At 33.8% G+C, this 18,592-nt stretch overlaps 1 protein-coding gene across 1 annotated transcript in view; it reads left to right on the forward strand.

The window, feature by feature from the left end:
• LOC132754773 (DNA mismatch repair protein Mlh1-like) overlaps positions 1-18,592 on the forward strand; it is a 194,418-nt gene that overhangs the window by 53,541 nt on the left and 122,285 nt on the right. The gene's annotated exons all lie outside the window — the stretch shown is intronic.

Raw genomic sequence — 18,592 nt, forward strand, 5'->3', positions numbered from 1 at the left:
GGTTCTTACCCTGTCAAGAGCAAGCTACATGTATTGTTTTCTTGAGCAAGAAACTTTACACTTATGACTTTGTACTGGTAAGGTCTAGAAACTGATACAAAATTGTATAAAGTCATAACTTCCTACAGAATAAATCTAAATATAAATCCTGTAAAAACTAAACTTTGAATCTTGAAACAAATAATAATATGGTGCTAAAATGAAGCAAGTCTGGGCAGACATGAGGATGTTTTCTTGTGGCATGTTGGGAAGTCTTTATCATTCATAAAATTGTCAGATTTGATATAATACTACTTAAATTCTTTGAGAATAATAAACTTGATAAAAATTTGAAAATTGAAAAATAAACACAAAAACAACACCTTTCTAAGCATGTTGTCAAAAGTCCACAAAATATCAGTTTGGTAGACAGAAACTTGGCTACTAGAAATTTTGCTTTCCAAATGATTTATTTTATTTTGATTTTTCTTTTTTGAAATAAAAGAGCCAATATGAATGATCGTCTTTAAATACACTTCAAGGTGTATTTTAGGGTTACTTATAGACATAATATATAGATTGACACATAGATTGCCATCTACGTAACAAATGTTACTTAGACTTTCCATTATCTTTAAAAAGAATATCTAAAAAGAAAACTTTTTTAAGCCAAAACAGATTTATGTCTATATGTGTTACACACTAGTTTTGCCATCTACATGCATGGAGAGATTTTAGAGAGATTGTAATGTTTTTAATGGCACAAATGTTCACCATTGTTTAGAGGGTTGTATCATGCACAATGTTACAGTGCTGGCAGTCAAGGTTACACCGACTTAGAGGTCAAAGGTTGGATATATTAAGAAAGTGTTGTATGGACACTGATACTAGTGATAGTCTTCAATTTAGGATTTTATCACAATCATGAAAAGGTGTCTTGCCAGCATAATCTCTGTCAATATAAAAAAAAAAGGTCAAGGTCACCAGAGGAAAATGCTTGGTATGGGGGAAAACTTGAACATTTTTGAAAGGCTTTTAATGTGACATGACACAAAATCTAATGTTCACCATTGTGAGGCAATGTTGAATGCATAATGCAAGTCCCTATGGCTAATGCCAAGCCAGGTCTACTTTGGTAGTCCAAGTTCAATTAAAAAACGGAAATTGGTTCTATAGTTCACTTAAAAATATGAATACGCTTGTATAGAAAAAATAGGTTTATATCACAAATGTTCACAATAATGTGACTGGGTATTGTGAACGTAATTCAGGTCAAAATTCAAGGTCAAGATCACAAGAAAAGATGTTGTGTTACACATATGAATCAGGTTTCAGTGTCAAAGGTCAAGATCAGAGGAAAACACCTGTGACACACATAAGGGATTGTTATGTAAGTCAAACTTCTATAAAGAAACCAATTAGAGGCATCACCAAAATGGTTGCTTTTCATTTTAGAATGAATTTTAAACAGACAAAAGGCAACTCTGCACATAGTGCTCTTGTATTATAGCATAAGGTGGTGTTCCATGAAACCACGAAAACTGGACAGGTAAAAATGGTAACTGGATGAAGAAACATATAGGACACACTAAGCTGACCAATTTATTAGTTGTTGTTGAAGAAGTCGCTTAACACAATAAAGATATAGAGACAAACTTGGATCAGGGGAAGTTAAAGTGGTTAGACTGTACAACATTGTTAAGCAGCGATAGTTGTGTGCTCAAAATTCAGATCCCTTTGGCCAAATCAAGGTCATAATTATGCAGGAGTCCGATGTCAAAATTAATAAGAAATTGAAAATGTTGAGTATTGATCATTTAGTCATAATAAATGGTGGGATTTTAAAGGCCCAAACTTCACTGATTTAATAGCTCCCAAAACACAGAAAGTTTGAAATTCTTGCCAAGATCCAGTTGAAAAAATAATTGCAAAAAGATGATAAAGAAATATTCTTAGAATTTAATTGAAGTATGATTTCTTAGCCTGATTTGAGTTTTAACTGTTTAAACGCTCTTCATTTTTATGTTATTTTGCACAAATCACTATTTGCATGTTTTTTTTCCATCAAAACTGATTTCAAAGTGCTGAAACTTCTCAATGAATTGAGATAGAGTAAAAGGCTTTTCAGCGTCGGTTACTAGTTAACCTAAGATCGACCTGAGGCCATTTTTAGCCTGTCACATGTCCAAAATTTTCTTGGAGATGAGGGGGACTCCGCCCCCCTTCAAACCCCACAAACAGAAGGGGGCACATCCCCCTTCTGGCAACCCCCTGATGTAATATTTGGATGGTGGACGGCGCCGAAAAAGTTGACACTTTTTTTAACAACATTTCTCAACGAAAAACAGTGTTGGGGGCCTAAATAGAGCATTTTTTCACTGTTTGAGGCCTAAAAAGAGGGGGGGGGGGTCAAAAAGCCGTTGAAACACGCTTATATAAGGGAAAAGGTTAAAAAGTACCGCCTCTGTGGTCGAGGGGTTAGAGTCGATGACTTCTAATCCAGTTACCTCTCTGGCGTGGGTTCGATCCCCAGGAGATGCTTTGGTAGTTTAGCACGGAGGAAGGTAGTCTAGTACTGGTGTAACTCTCCAGGAACGATGGTTAGGAAACTACCCGCCTATATGACTGAAATACTGTTGGGAAAAGGCGTAAAATGAAACAAACAAACAAAAAGTTCCTTTGTAATAAGTTATATACGCATGTTCCTATAAATGATCATGGACATGAACTTCTGTAGTTATACCCCCGCACAACAAAGTTGTAAGGGGGGTTTACTGGAATCAGCTTGTCCGTCCGTCCGGCTGTCCGTCGGTTTTTTCTTGTCCGCCCAATAACTTAAGATTCCTTTGTCCCTTAGTCTTTATATTTGGCATGGAGGTTAGTCATGATTAGTAGATGACCCCTATTGATTTTGAGGTCACTAGGTCAAAGGTCAAGGTCACAGGGGCCTTGACTTCAAAAAGCTTGTCCGCCCAATAACTTAAGATTCCTTTGACCTACAGTCGTCATATTTGGCATGGAGGTTAGTCATGATTAATAGATGACCCCTATTGATTTTGAGGTCACCAGGTCAAAGGTCAAGGTCACAGGGGCCTTGACTTCAAAAAGGTTGTCCGCCCAATAACTTAAGATTCCTTTGACCCACAGTCTTCATATTTGGCATGGAGGTTAGTCATGATAAGTAGATGACCCCTATTGACTTTGAGGTCACCAGGTCAAAGGTCAAGGTCACAGGGGCCTTGACTTAAAAAAGCTTGTCCGCCCTATAACTTAAGATTCCTTTGACCCACAGTCTTCATATTTGTCATGGAGGTTAGTCATGATTAGTAGATGACCCCTATTGATTTTGAGGTCACCAGGTCAAAGGTCAAGGTTACAGGGGCCTTGGCTTCAAAAAGCTTGTCTGCCCAATAACTTAAGATTCCTTTGACCCACAGTCTTCATATTTGGAATGTTGGTTAGTCATGATTAGTAGATGACCCCTATTGATTTTGAGGTCACCAGGTCAAAGGTCAAGGTCACAGGGACTTTGACTTCAAAAAGTTTGTCTGCCCAATAACTTTAGATTCCTTTGACCCACAGTCTTCATATTTGGCATGGATGTTGATTATGATAATAGTAGATGACCCCTGTTGATTTTGAATTCACTGGATCAAAGGTCAAGGTCATAGGGACTTTGACTTCAAAAAATTTGTCCACCCATTAACTTAAGATTCCTTTGACCCACAGTCTTCATATTTGGCATGGATGTTGATCATGACTATTAGGTGACACCTATTGATTTTGAGGTCACTGGGTTAAAGGTCAAGGTCACAGGGACCTTGACAAAAAAAAAGCTTTTCTTCTCAATTGCTAAAGAATGTCCTGTCCGCAATGTATTGATTTTCACATTTGAAGCATGTAGAATACATAACTTAGCAATGCACTGGCTTAGTAACCTCAGATTTGGCAGGGAGGTTGTCCTTGAGCTCTAAATGGCCTCTGTTGATTCTGACAAAGTGGTATGCGGGGGTATTCACGCCATGATAGTGGCAGTTCTAAGTAGTTAACTGTTGGAGCTGAATTTAACTTATCTCTTTTAGAATTTTCCTTTAAGAAACAGAAAATTGCGACTGTTCTTAAATGACATATGGGCAAAGCATTGCTGAGTGACTCCTCAAAAGATAATGTAAATCATTCCCCTAGGGTTAAAAAAATAACCAACTCCCCCATGTGGTCATTTTCTTTGTGATTGCAAAATATATTTTAACATTTTTTAAAATATAAACATTTACACCCAGATCATAAGCATTTTAAGTACAGTGAAACTGGGTTTAAATAATGTTGAACTCATGATGCCCTTGACATTTTGTGTGCTATATTCTAGGCTTTTTAAATAACCAATAAAAAGAATAAGTATCATATAATTTTTACAACCAATGTGATAAGTTATATAAATGATGGCCAGAGGCTTTACCAACTGCATTTTCTTTGAATTTAAATGCTTTATATTAAAAAAAAAAAAAAATAACATTCATTGCATGACTGATTCTATATATTTCTTGTATTTATAGAAACTTCAGACTAAATATTTATAAATTCCGCAAATGTTTAATATGCATATTTTTTTATAAAAAAAAATAGAAGCTAAGCAGTAAATTTTGATAAACTTGAATTTTATCTGAAATGTTTGAAGATGATAAGTGACTAAATATTTCAATTCTATTTTTTGAAAAGAGAAAAATGAAAAATAGGAAGAAATGGTTGGGAGGGGATTGGAGTTTCACATGGAAATGGAGACACTAATGATTGTGAAAACATTTTGCTGTTCAACACTAGTGATATTGTTACAATATGTTATCACCGGCCAGTTTGTTCATTAAATCTGTGCAATTTGATCATCTGAGGCTCTACAATATCTTTTACAAGTGCAAATCCTGGCTAGTCTGAGGCTAAACATTAATGCAGTCTGATTAGGCTAGATTGTATAGCTTCTTCCACTTGGACAAAACCAGGCTAGCCTGGAACATCATACAGTTTGATTAAGCTAGTGTATATTATAGCTTCGTCTACTGGGACAAAACCAGGTTAGCCTGGAAAATTTGAACAGTCCAATCAAGTTAGAGTATATTATAGCATCTTCCACTAGGACAAAACTAGGCTAGCCTGAAACATCTATACAGTCTGATTAGGGTAGAAGATATTATAGCATCTTCCACCAGGACAAAACCAGGCTAGCCTGGAAATTTGTACAGTCTGATTAGGGTAGAATATATTATAGCATCTTCCACCAGGACAAAACCAGGCTAGCCTGAAACATCTGTACAGTCTGATTAGGGTAGAATATATTATAGCATCTTCCACCAGGACAAAACCAGGCTAGCCTGAAACATCTGTATAGTCTGATCAGACGAGTGTAAAGCATCTTCCACTGGGATAAAACCAGGTTAGCCTGAAACATCTGTACAGTCTGATCAGACTAATGTATAGCATCTTCCACTGGGATAAAACCAGGCTAGCCTGGAACATTTTAGTCTGATCAGACTAGAGAATATATACCATCTTCCACCTGGATAAAACCAGGCTAGCCTGGAACATTGTGTAGTCTGATCAGGCTAGAGTGTATAGCCTCTTCCACTGGAACAAAACCAGGCCAGCCTGGAACATCTTTAAAGTCTGATCAGACTAGAGTATATAACATCTTCCACTTGGAGAAAACGAGGCCAGTCTGGAATATATGTACAGTCTGATCAGGCTAGAGTGTATAGCATCTTTCACCTGGATAAAACCAGGCTAGCCTGGAACATTGTGTATTCTGATCAGTCTAGGTTATATACCATCTTCCACAGGGACAAAACCAGGCTTGCCTGGAATATTGTGTAGTCTGATCAGACTAGAGTATATACCGTAACATCTTCCGCTGAGACAAAACCAGGCTAGCCTGGAACATCAGTACAGTCTGATCAGGCTAGAGTATATAGCATCTCTCACCTGGATAAAAAGCAGGCTAGCCTGGAATAATGTGTAGTCTGATCAGACTTTTTGGATGACTGAAAGTACCACTAAAATATTTCTAAATTGCATGTTGAACTTATCCTAGGTCATGTTAGTGTTTAAACAAAACTGCAGCATTGACTAAGCAGTATGGGGTCAGAAGGAACTTAAAAACTCTGCTTATTTCCCACTGTTGCTGTCCCTCATGTGACTGTGTGGCCATGTGCTACAATTGACTTGTGCATGAATTGTTGATATTTATACATGTATATTTCAAATTGATAAAAAAACACTTTTATTGGATGATAAAAGTGATGTTTAAAGACTCACTAATGTTTATATTCTATTCTGTGTAATTGATAACACTTAATCTATGCTTTTTATTAGATATGAGAATATAGCTCTTGCTAATTATTCATATTAAAATATTGGATTGTATAATTATGATGTAATCTATGTCTCATCTCATATCAATGGCTTTCCACTTTTCACCATTAGCAATTACAATAAAATCTAAATTTGTTTATTTTCTACATGAATATATTAAACATTATCTTTCTCAGATATCATGAAAGTTGTGTTTGAAATTTTTCAAGTGAAATATTTTCTATAATCATGACTTCATAATGTGGTATTTGCTTGCAGTTCAATTACATGTATTACTTTTTATAGTGTGAATGTAGGTAGTATTCAGGGGCTGATCCAGGATTTTCAGAGGGGATCACAAAACTTTGACTAGATGTAATGCAGCTTTCCAGAGAATTTTTTTATTTGAAGGCCAGAGTTATGTTTAAGGAGACAGTAAAGTTCAAAGCACTGAAGCCAACTTCTATTAAATGAGTTCCCTACATTATTTTGCCAAAGAGGCTTAAACGCTTCAAAAAGAATATTGCCAAAGAGGCTGCCAGTCCAAAACACTTGAAAAGCATATTGCCAAAGAAGCCATAAAACTACAAAAGCATATTGCAAAACAGGCCTTTAGCTCTTATATATATATTGCCAGTGGAGTCCTAAGCATTTCAAAAGTGTATTGCCAATGAGGTCCTAAACACTACATACAGTAAGCATATTGCCAGTGAGGTCCTAAACACTACAAAAGTATATTGCCAAAAAGGTCCTAACACTACAAAAGCATATTGTCAAAGAGGTCCTAAACACTACAAAAGCATATTAGCAAAGAGGTCCTTAACACTACAAAAGTATATTGCCAAAGAGGTCCTAAACACTACAAAAGTATATTGCCAAAGAGGTCCTAACACTACAAAAGTATATTGCGAAAGAGGTCCTAAAAGTACAAAAGCATATTGTCAAAGAGTTCCTAAATAATTCAGAAGTATATTGAAAATGATGTCCTAAACATTTTAAAAGCATATTGCCAAAGATGTCCTAATCATTTCAAAAGTATCTTGCCAATGAGGCCCTAAGCTCTTTAAAGGCAGATTGTTAATGGGAAGGCCTTTAATAAAATCACATTGCCAAAATGGGCCTATCACAAGCATATTTGTTGTCCAATTGAGTTTGTAAACCTTGCATCAGGTAACAATGTTTATCAACCTTGTATTTTTTTTTAATGACATATTTATAAACATACAGGTAATAGACTCCATCAATTGTTTTTTTAGTTATCCCTCAATACCTTAAAGGTCAGTGGCCAACATATTCACATGCCAATTCTAATATTTAATTTACTAGATGCATTTACCTACATAATAATTTCATGATATATGAACTTTGATAAAAATTGCTGATGGTGATCCATTTGCAGTTCAATGTTATATGTTTGAATCAGGCAGCCATGGACAAAATCACTATTTAGCTTCGGAAATAATGATGATCTCAAATTAAAAAGTAAACACTACTTACATTTTTTATATCCAACATAAAAATATCACTTTACTCCAACATAATTATATATATCTTTAAAGACAATAACTAACAGATTCCAGGGATTTATCCTAGTATCTTTGTGCTCTGTGATAGACCTAAGTAAGTAAGTTGTTATATACCCGGTTTTCATCACATTAAACAGTAGGCCTTAAATTGTATCAAACTAAACTAAATTCAATTATTCCTAAGAGCCAGATTTGAAACGTAACATTCTGAATCATGTGTCAACATAGTTTGCATTTTTCATTTACAAGAAGTAAGCGAATAGTTGCCTGTATTATTTGGAGACAAAACACCGACTTGTTTCTTGAAAATTCATAAATGTTGGTAACATTAACAAATAAACATTAGAAAAAAGATCAAATATTGTGATTTTAATTTGACGATTATCAAATATTATGATTTTGATTTGATGATTACATAAAATTTCATTCACCGTAACAGAATCATTATGCAATAAAGTTGGGCGGGTGTGATTAATGCAGTTCTAATTTTCTAATTACCAATGCATAAGGAATTATCTATTGGATAATAACTTGATTGGATTGCAAAATGGCCCCCCATCCAAGCTTTAGTGATGGATGGGGAGCATTATTTGATTAAAGCCGGAGGCTGAGCATGTATACAATAGCATGTTATTCTAACACTCACTTTATCAAGCGCATTTTAAAAAACCGAAATTACGTCACTATTACGTTCCGGATGAACGGCAAATATCCACACTATCCGATCATACTTTAAAAGTTGTTGCTTAAAAGATAATTATAAGGGAAGGGAACTATCATTCAAATTTTTCTGTTTATTAAATAACACATGGAACTTGTAAAAATATATAACCATGGGTGGGTGTATACATGCTCAGCCTCCGGCTTTAATCAAATAATGCTCCCCATCCATCACTAAAGCTTGGATGGGGGGCCATTATTTTTCATAAAGCCTCTGGCTTCACATGTATACAATAGCATCTTTAAAGAAAGCAACAACAAATGAAAACAAAATGAGCTTTAATAACAATTAAACAATAGCTCAAGACCCACATTTATACAAAACAAATGTAAACATAAAATTATAGTGTTTAACACAATATAATCCATTGAAAAGAAGCTCACTTGATAAAAAAGTAAAATTAAAGTCAAGATTTCATATTCAAATTTCATTTATGGAACACTGCTTCAGTAAAATTATCCCTGTCTCCAACAACAGATCTGTAGTAAAATTTGTAAAAGTTTTTATCTGAGGACCAATTAGCAGCTCTCAAAATACTTTTAACAGAACATCCCTTGTTAAAAGCTGAAGAAACCGCTGCAGATCTGTAACTATGAGGCTTAAAGATAGAAATATCAATCCCAGATAAATCTAAGACAGTCCTCAACCATCGGGCAATAGTACTTGTTGAAATGTTTAAAAAAGTAACATAAGAAATCAACAGAGATCTTGATTTTCTAACATTTTTTGTCTTACTTAAATAATACAGAATGCAGTGCATGGGACACACTCTTTCGTCTTTATAATGGCTAATTTTAAGAACAAAAGAATTGGCACGCCCGACTTTATAAGACTTTAAAACATTCGGAAAATAAAAAATAATTTCATTCTCATGAACAGTCATGTGATCTAAATTCAGCGAAACAAGTGTTTGAGCTCTGGAAGCGGAGGCCAATGTAATCAGAGCTGTAGTTTTCAAAGTCAACAACTTCAAACTTAAAGTTTCTAGAGGATATAAAGTCTTTAAAAAGTTCAATACAACTGAAACATCCCAAGTGAAAAGATATCTAGGTTTAGGGGGGTTAGAAATAAAAACCCCTTTCATGAAACGCGAAATAAGTAGACAATTATTACACCAGTCATTACTTCTATGCAATAAAGGCAATGTCTGCAAAAGCATAGCTTTATGTGTATTAAGTACAGAATATGATTTCCCATTTAAACGAAGAAAATTCAGATAATTCACTATAAATAAACTCAGACGTGCGAAAGGGATGGAAATCCCTCTGTAAACACAAAAAACTCCAGGCTTTCCATGCCAGTCCGTACTGTTTACGAGTTCCTTTACTCCACGACGACAAAATAGTTTCGATGCTTGATCCATCAATTCCCTGTTCTTGCAGGCCTTTCCGATAAAACAACAGCGCACATCTGAATCTGCTTTAGAGGATGTCTTTCCTCGTTGTGGACCAACGTAAGAAGGTCCTTGTGTCTTGGCAACCTGACAGGAAAAGAAGCAAGGTTAGCTAATACTAAAGGAAACCAAGACTGTGACTTCCAGTATGGAAACACTAATATACATTTTTCCACTTCATCAGTTAAAATTTTATTGATTACCTTTCCAACAAGGTTAAATGGTGGAAAAATATATGGAACAAAGTTTTGCCATGGTAATGTAAAAGCATCAACATGGAATGAACCGGGCTCTGGAAACCAAGACACAAAATTATCAATTTGCTTATTTAACCTTGAAGCAAAAAGATCAATGTTTGGAAAAAAGAAATGGTTGCATAATCTATTAAAAATGTCCTTTTTTAACATCCATTCGGTAGAGTCTGAAAAATTTCTTGAAAAATTTCTTGAATAATAATCTGCTTCTATATTATCAACACCATGTAAAAACACTGCAGATATATAAATATTTCTAATAATACACCACTGCCAAATATCAAACGCCAACTTATCCATAGGTAATGAATTCATTCCACCCATATTATTGATATAAGAAACTGCTGAAACATTATCAGACTGAACCAGAATATGCACACCCTGCAAATCTTTGTAAAATGATTGTAAACTATAAAAAATTGCTAATAGTTCTAAATAATTTATATGAAAAGAAGACTCTTTTTTACTCCATCTTCCACTAGCATGTTTTTCAGACTCTACCTCAAAACCTCCCCAGCCTTGAAGCGAAGAATCAGATCTACATGTGTAAGAAACTTTGAGTGGTCTAATTCTTTTACCATTATTTGCCACCACATTATTGATCCACCAGTTCAACTCTTGAATACTGCCTGGTGATAAAGTAACCCTGTTATTGAAATTTAAAGATTTACCTAAACCTTGAATTTTATTTCTCTCCATACTTCTGTAATGAAGGGGAGCTTCTAACACTGCATAAAAGGCATTTATAACCATACCAATAAAAGAAGCCAATTCTCTTACAAAAACAGTATTCTTTTCTATCAAGGTTTTTGCAGAAAACATGATCTTATGAATCTTCTCCTCAGTTAGATAAACCTTAAAACTAACTGAATCAATAATAAAACCAAAATATAAAATTTTTTGAGTTGGTAATAAAACTGACTTCTTTTTATTCACAACAAAACCTAACGATTCTAGTACTGTTGATATAGTTTCTGAATTTGAATAACATAAATCATACTCGGAATTCATGTTAAGCGAATCATCAATATAGTAACTACATCGGATTCCTTGTTGTCTAAACCAAGAATAAATAGGTTTTAGTATTTTAGTGAAAACCCTAGGAGCCGAACTTAAGCCAAATGCCAAACAAACAAAGGCAAAAAGTTTTCCATTCCAAACAAATTTAACATATTTTTGGTGTTGTCTATGTAAAGGTACGGAAAAGTAAGCATCTTGCAAATCAATAGATGTAAAAATAATCTGATTCCTGAATAAGATCTAAAACAATACTAAAATGTTCTTGTTTAAAATGTTCATATTTAACAAACTTATTAAGATGCTTTAAATTAATAATAGGCCTAAATTTTCCATTAGGCTTTGGTACCACAAAAATGTTAGAGATGAATTCATCAACTTCATGATTTGATTCAATAATTGCTCCTTTTTCTAGAAGACTATTTATTTCTGACTGAACAATGCAACTCTCTGAGTCATTAAAATTGATTTGACCAGGCAAAGAAAATTGAAAAGGTTGTGATTCAAATTCAATTCTATATCCCTTAACAGTCTCTAGAATCCAGGGATCATTTGTGAATTTTTCCCACATATATACACAATTTTTTAACTCACCTACCTTGGTTGGTAAAACATCTATTCGTTTGGGGTACTAACAGTGGCTGTGGCCTTTGACCCTCTGCCAAAACGTCTACCAACAAAGTTGCCCCTTTGACGAGCATTGTATCCAGAAGCATAATTGGTATAGCTCTGGTTCTGATTATATGGCTGGTATCTTCCTTGACCTCTCTTGAAATTGCCTCTATAAGAAGAACCTCTCATCTTATATGATTTGAAATCATTTCTTTCTTTCCCAAGGGACAACCCAAGGTCACAATTTTTTATTTCTTTAGAAATATCATCACCAAACAATTGATTGGTTACAGGTGTGGTAAAGTTACACAAGTTACGATACTTTTTACGGAGATTTGGCCTAATCAAATATCTACGTCTTAAAGACAGGTTGAATTGGACCTGTCCCAGTAAAGTAATAGCCTCACTAAAGAGACTTTTAGCCTCTGGTTTACTTGCTAAACTTGACTTAAGCAGATCAACCAATTTAATGATAGGTACCATACCTGTGGCCACCAAATTCTGTATGTCCACTAAATACTTATCTTGCGCTCTGGCTCTTTTATCAAGAATTTTATAAATTTCATGATTAATACTAGGAGGGAAAAGCCTGTCGCAATTCTCTGGGACTTTGTGTTTTGACAAAAAGTTCTCAGTATCACATTGAGATGTACAGGCCGTATTTATGAGCGCTGCCAAAGAATGTGATATTGGCTTGTCTTTTTCTAAAGCTTTTAATTTTGGCATGGACCATTCATCGTCCGAATTGCCATCATTATCTGACCCAAACAAGGCATCAATCAAATCGTTGTTGAAACTAGGCCCTGGGTTTCTTACATTCTGTTGGCCATCATTAAGATTAACTGAATAATCTTCTTCAGAATCTAAATTAATCTGATCAGCATCAACCTGTATATTTAGGTTGGGTACTTGTTCATTTCCCATTAAACCCAATTTCTTCTTTAATTCAATAAGATCAGAATTTGAAATATTATCTAAGAAATTTACCTTTTTCTTAGATTTACCTTTAGTTTTAGGGCGTTTACCACCAGATTCTGGTTTTTCTGTATTAATACCAGAACAGGAGGGAACAGGTTGAGTAGTTTTCTTGACTACATTCACCTTACTTTTAAGAGATTTCCCTTTACCCTTCACTAGAGGTGCATCTGGAACATCATGTGAACTTATTGTAACATTTGCACCAATGGGGGGAATAGTAAGAGATGGGAGAACATTTTCACCATCTTCATCGGAAAACCCCGAAAAGGAAGATTGATCATCATCATGAAAGAGGCTAATGGCATCCTCATCCATAATATAAAACACCGTAACACGGTAATGCCACAAAAATAAACGAGAAAAAACTCGCGAAAGGCGTCAAAATCAACTAAGAAACACGACAAAAAGTTTCTTACCGTAACACGGTTAACCGGGTTTGATACACCACGTAAACACTTGGACCCTCGTAACACGAGGTAAATTTTTTCCCGGAAAGGCTTCCCAGAAAAAAGTTGAAAACACGCAAAATATTACCGTAACACGGTTACAAAATAAAAAATATAAATATCAAAGCCGTAACACGGCGTAAAAAACAAATTCTAAGAAATAATCTGCTAGTTAAAACAGAATAACTAGCAAAACTTACAAAAAATTAATAACCATGCCTATCGGCCATGCTATCTGTGCAAGCGCTAGAATAACTATGATCGGATAGTGTGGATATTTGCCGTTCATCCGGAACGTAATAGTGACGTAATTTCGGTTTTTTAAAATGCGCTTGATAAAGTGAGTGTTAGAATAACATGCTATTGTATACATGTGAAGCCAGAGGCTTTATGAAAAATAATAAATGAATGACCGGTCTGATAGACCCCTTTAAGTATGTTGACACCAAAAACTTGCGAAAAACATAATCATCAGATCCTTTTGTCCACTGAGATCATTTTTAAGTTTTATTAAGCCCCCACTATTGGAGGGGGCACTTAGATTATGTGTGTGGATTAATTCAGTTTTGTCCTTTACTTAATAGAAATGGCCTGGAAAAGTGATCACTTTTTTAACACCATTTCTCAAACAAAAACAAGTGTTTAGGGTCTAAATAGGGCATTTTTTCACTATTTGAGGCCTCAAAGGGGGTGAAAAGATGTCTATATGAAGTAATGGGTTAAATTTCTTGAAAGTCCATCTTTCCAAACCATTTGTGATTCTTAGAGGAAAATTTCAAAATAAATACTGACAGAATAGTTTATTGTGCAGACCGTACAAAGATGACACTGTGCTATGTGATATTGGTATGCACTGATGGCATTGGTTTAACAAATATTGTCATCACAGGCACCCGTTAAAGCAGCATGAGTTCAGATTCATGCTATTTATTCATGAAAATATTTGAAAAAATGTTTTTAAAAGTAAAATATTGCAAAGTAAACAAAGAAAATGATTAACACATTGCAAACAGCACTGTCTTGCATTATGCACATAGATTACCAAAAAGAGGTAAAAATAAGCAAAAAAGTCCTTATTGCATTAGTAACATAGTAAAAATTAATGTAGTAATTAAATGCTTAATTTTACTGTGGAAGCAGTGCCTATATTATTAAAGAACATAATCAATTACTTAATGTAATAGTAATTAAAATACTTACCTTGATTAATGAAGAGTATCAGTAAATAGATGAGCACCTTACTAGAGCATCCTCTCATGTTCGTGTCACAATAAGCATATGGTGAAGTGTTGTTCTTAGGGCAACACCTGCTGCACTACTGTAAATCAGGTTCTTCTTGTGAGGAATTGTTTTTGTGTCTTTTCTTTTATATATACATGTATCTCATATTTATGAACTTCTTTATATCATATGTACTTGTATCTCATATTTATGAACTTATAGTTAAACATTTAAATTATAATTTCTTTGCAAGATGAACAATATTCACGTATGTCACCTTTTTTTACTGCAATTGTGTTCATTACCATTTTGACAATGGGCATGCAGTGTGATATTTAAAAAAAAAATTAAACATACAGACCCCTTATATTCAACTTCCTGATAGAAAAATGATCATCTGGAGTTCCACTGGAACTTAAACTATAATTCCATCTCAGTTCCACAGGTATTTTACTTGAATTTCGGTGAAATATTACCACTAGAATTCCAGATAAATACCACTAAAATTCCAGATATCTGCCACTAGAATTCAAGATAAATACCAATTGAATTACAGATATCTGCCACTAGAATTAAAGATACATACCACTAGAGTTCCAGATATATTTCAATAGAATTCCAGATAAATACAACTAGAATTTTAGAAATATTTCATTAAAATTCAAGATAAATACCACTAGAATTCTAGATTATAAGATACCACTGAAATGATAAATATCACTATAATACCAGATGTATGTCACTAGAATTCCAGATAAATACCACTAGAATTCTGGATACATATCACTGGAATTCATGATAAAGTCAACCAAATTTCCGCGCTGGACTATTCTTTGATTGTACAGTATGATGTTAAATTATTACAAAGTTAATGTATTAAATTATCATAATAAAACACTATTAAATAGAATTGTTATTGGCAGGGCTTGACTTTAATTATATCGCTGATTTATACTTTTTATGAAAAAAAAAATTGTTAAAAGTAAAATTGTTTTCAGAGTAAGGCAATGCAATCAGAAAATGTATGAATATTTTAAAAGTTCTTTTGTAAAATGAAATAACCATATGTGTTTATCATGAACATTATTTTCAATCTTGACTTATTTAATTGGAAATAGGGACTATTGTGTTAGAACTTTCAATAAATATTTAACACAATTTGAATGATTAATTAGTTTCTTCTCACAAATGATGACATATTTGTTATTGTTGTTGTTTCATTGATAATAAAGTTTGCCTTGTAAATATGTTTCCACTTGACTTATCATTAAATATAAATGAGACTATGTAATTATAATGTTATTAATGATATTTTCAGCAAAAACATTACGCATTGAGTGTTAGAAATGAAAATGTTTTTTTTTCTGCTTTAAAAGTGAATGTATATATTTCTGAATGTCACCTAAATGAGTGGCACTATTATGATCATCCAAAGAGGTGTCATTATTCAAAATTTTGAACGAGAAGCCCAAATATGTTCCCGATGATAACTGTATATACCTGAATCAGTGACTCTACAGTACAGCCCCTGCAGAGTGGCCCTCTGTCCAGCAGTTACCTCTTACCAACAGCCCAAAGTAAAGATTTCCATGTTGAGCAACACATCTGAAGCTCTGCAGAGGTTTAACTGGAGTTTGAGATATTAAAATTTTATTTGTATGGAAGCTTCAATCCACTCTTAAGCTTTTTGAAGGTCTCACAGTGTTTCAAACTTGGTAGTCCTAGCTTCTAGCCATTAAAAACTAGATGAAGTGCTTGAAAGGTGAATTAAAATGTGTTGGGCATCTGTGACAGAGTGGTTAATGTCAATTTATGTCTGATATAGTGCATGGAGGGGCACCTGAGGTCTTCTTCCAGCTGGCATGCCCTGTACTGAGTTTGTGCATTGTAAAACCAAACTAATAATAAAGGGTATCAAGTATTCATTGCCGTTTTGATGTATACATTAAGACAAGTCTTATCACAACGCAACCATACATCTATGGCCAAGTGGTTAAGTTCATTAACTTTGAACTATTTTCCCCACAGGCACACCACTGAAGGTTCAAATCTTGCCATGGAAGTCGGATTCTTTTATGTGAAGAAGATAATGAGTTAGATTAAGGTATGTCGGTGGTTCTACTCAGGTGTCTAATCTGTGCAGTACATGATACATCTATGAATCGTTTCACCTCTATAAAAATCACTGTACTGGAATAATTGCTGCTTATATGCTTATCTCCTCTTGGTTGTGGTTATGGAAGCTGCTTTTGAAATTTTAATTAAATCTAAGAAATAGTTCACACAAAATTTACATCATTAAAGGCTAAAAAGGGGAATTTTTTCTACCTTATGAAAAATCACTTAACCAGAAAATGTGGCTTATCTGCGGAAGTTTCTACATTCTAAATTTCACCATTTTCATGTTTAAATGTTGAATTCTGCTTAAGCCGGGGGGGGGGGGTGTGAACATTAAGTTGCTCTTACCATTACCTTCTCTGAACAGTTCATACAAACCGAGGCAGGTTTAACTATAGGCACTTCCAACTATACTATAGGTACCTCTGTGGAAAACATATGGTTCATTCAGTATGCAAAAGTCAAGTTAATATTTTCAATTTATGTATACATATATTCTGTTTGTCCTGAAATAGAAAATACACTTGGAGTTAGGCCTAATTAATATCAGTTGGTTTCATCACAAGTATTTCTAACCTGTTTTTAACAAGAATTTATCAAGTTTTTGTCATGTGAAACAGTTTCTTAATAGAGACATCTCAAAGTTTTGTGAAATATCACTGCCAGATAAGAAATCTTTTGACAGTTTGCATCTACAGTGAGATGAGTGATTGAAAATTTGATAGGGAAAACAGAAGTTATGTGAAACGCTAACAGCTACAAGACATTAACTTAACTCAAAAACAAATGATTAATTTTGTTTTATTTTCTCAGCATTTTATTTCAGAACTGCCAAAATAATTTGAAAAATATTATCAGTGTTCTGTAAGAATGATTAAGCATTTTTCATTGTTTTGAGGTTAATATCTAAAGAACAATTGAGCAAATTATTCAGATGTTTGTTGTTATCGGCTGTTTATGAAATTGTTTACACATTTGCCTTACATCATATCAGAATATAGAATATTTTTATCATCATTCTTAATATAGTTTTAATACAAAATATCCCAAAATGTTGATGCTAAAACTTTTAACAAACATCAACTTGTGGCTGTGTTATCAATCATGAGGAAACATCTTGAGTGATTTTTCTACCATGAATTTAATGTTAATTCACTTAATTGTGCTTGAAACATTGTTCCAATCTCCACTTTGGCTCAACACAGAAAAATGGTTCAAAGAGCTTTGTTAAAAATGAAATACTAACATTTATTCAAATGTGATTGAGCCATCGACAAGGTTCTGGCGCCTGAACAGCATTGTGAAAGAAATCTCGCATCTGTAATGAAGTAAACATGACCATTCAGTAAGGGCCAATATCAATTCTATCTCGATCCATTTGGAGATTCTCATTTAGTCTATCCATAAATCGCCATAATTCCATACTATCATCCTACAATTTAGTGTTGTATTTATGCCGTGGCATAGCATTGTTTTTCACAAATGCGATCTTGTTTATTACAAAAATAGTTTAGTTCTAGTAATATAACCTGATAACTTACAAGAGTTGACCTAAAAATATACTGAAGTGTCCAAAAGGGAACACTCCTGTTGATGGAGTTTTCACACAAAACAGTAATAAATGGTGATGAAAGGACATAAAAAAGAAAAACATTAATGTTATCAGTGTTGTAAAAACTTATAAATGATATACAGTATAAGCATAAGTAACGGTCAAAACTCCTACAGTAAATAATGAACTTTTAGTGAGAAACAGTTGTTGGATGTTACTTGATACTTTAATATATTATTTTTATATTATAATTAGACTGGTAGAGATTTATTAAAGACCCTTTTTACTCCAGAAGTGCCTTTATTTTTATTTTTCAAAAGTTTTTTTATTTTGGTGTTCAGTTATAATTTAGAAAAAAATAATAAGAGGTTATTTTTTCGTTTGCGTGAAATATGGTATATATTTTCACGAAACATGGTAAAATGCCACATATTTT

The sequence above is a fragment of the Ruditapes philippinarum genome, unplaced genomic scaffold (assembly GCF_026571515.1).
Source record: "Ruditapes philippinarum isolate M1 unplaced genomic scaffold, ASM2657151v2 ctg1337_1_1_1_1, whole genome shotgun sequence".
NCBI lineage: Eukaryota > Metazoa > Mollusca > Bivalvia > Venerida > Veneridae > Ruditapes > Ruditapes philippinarum.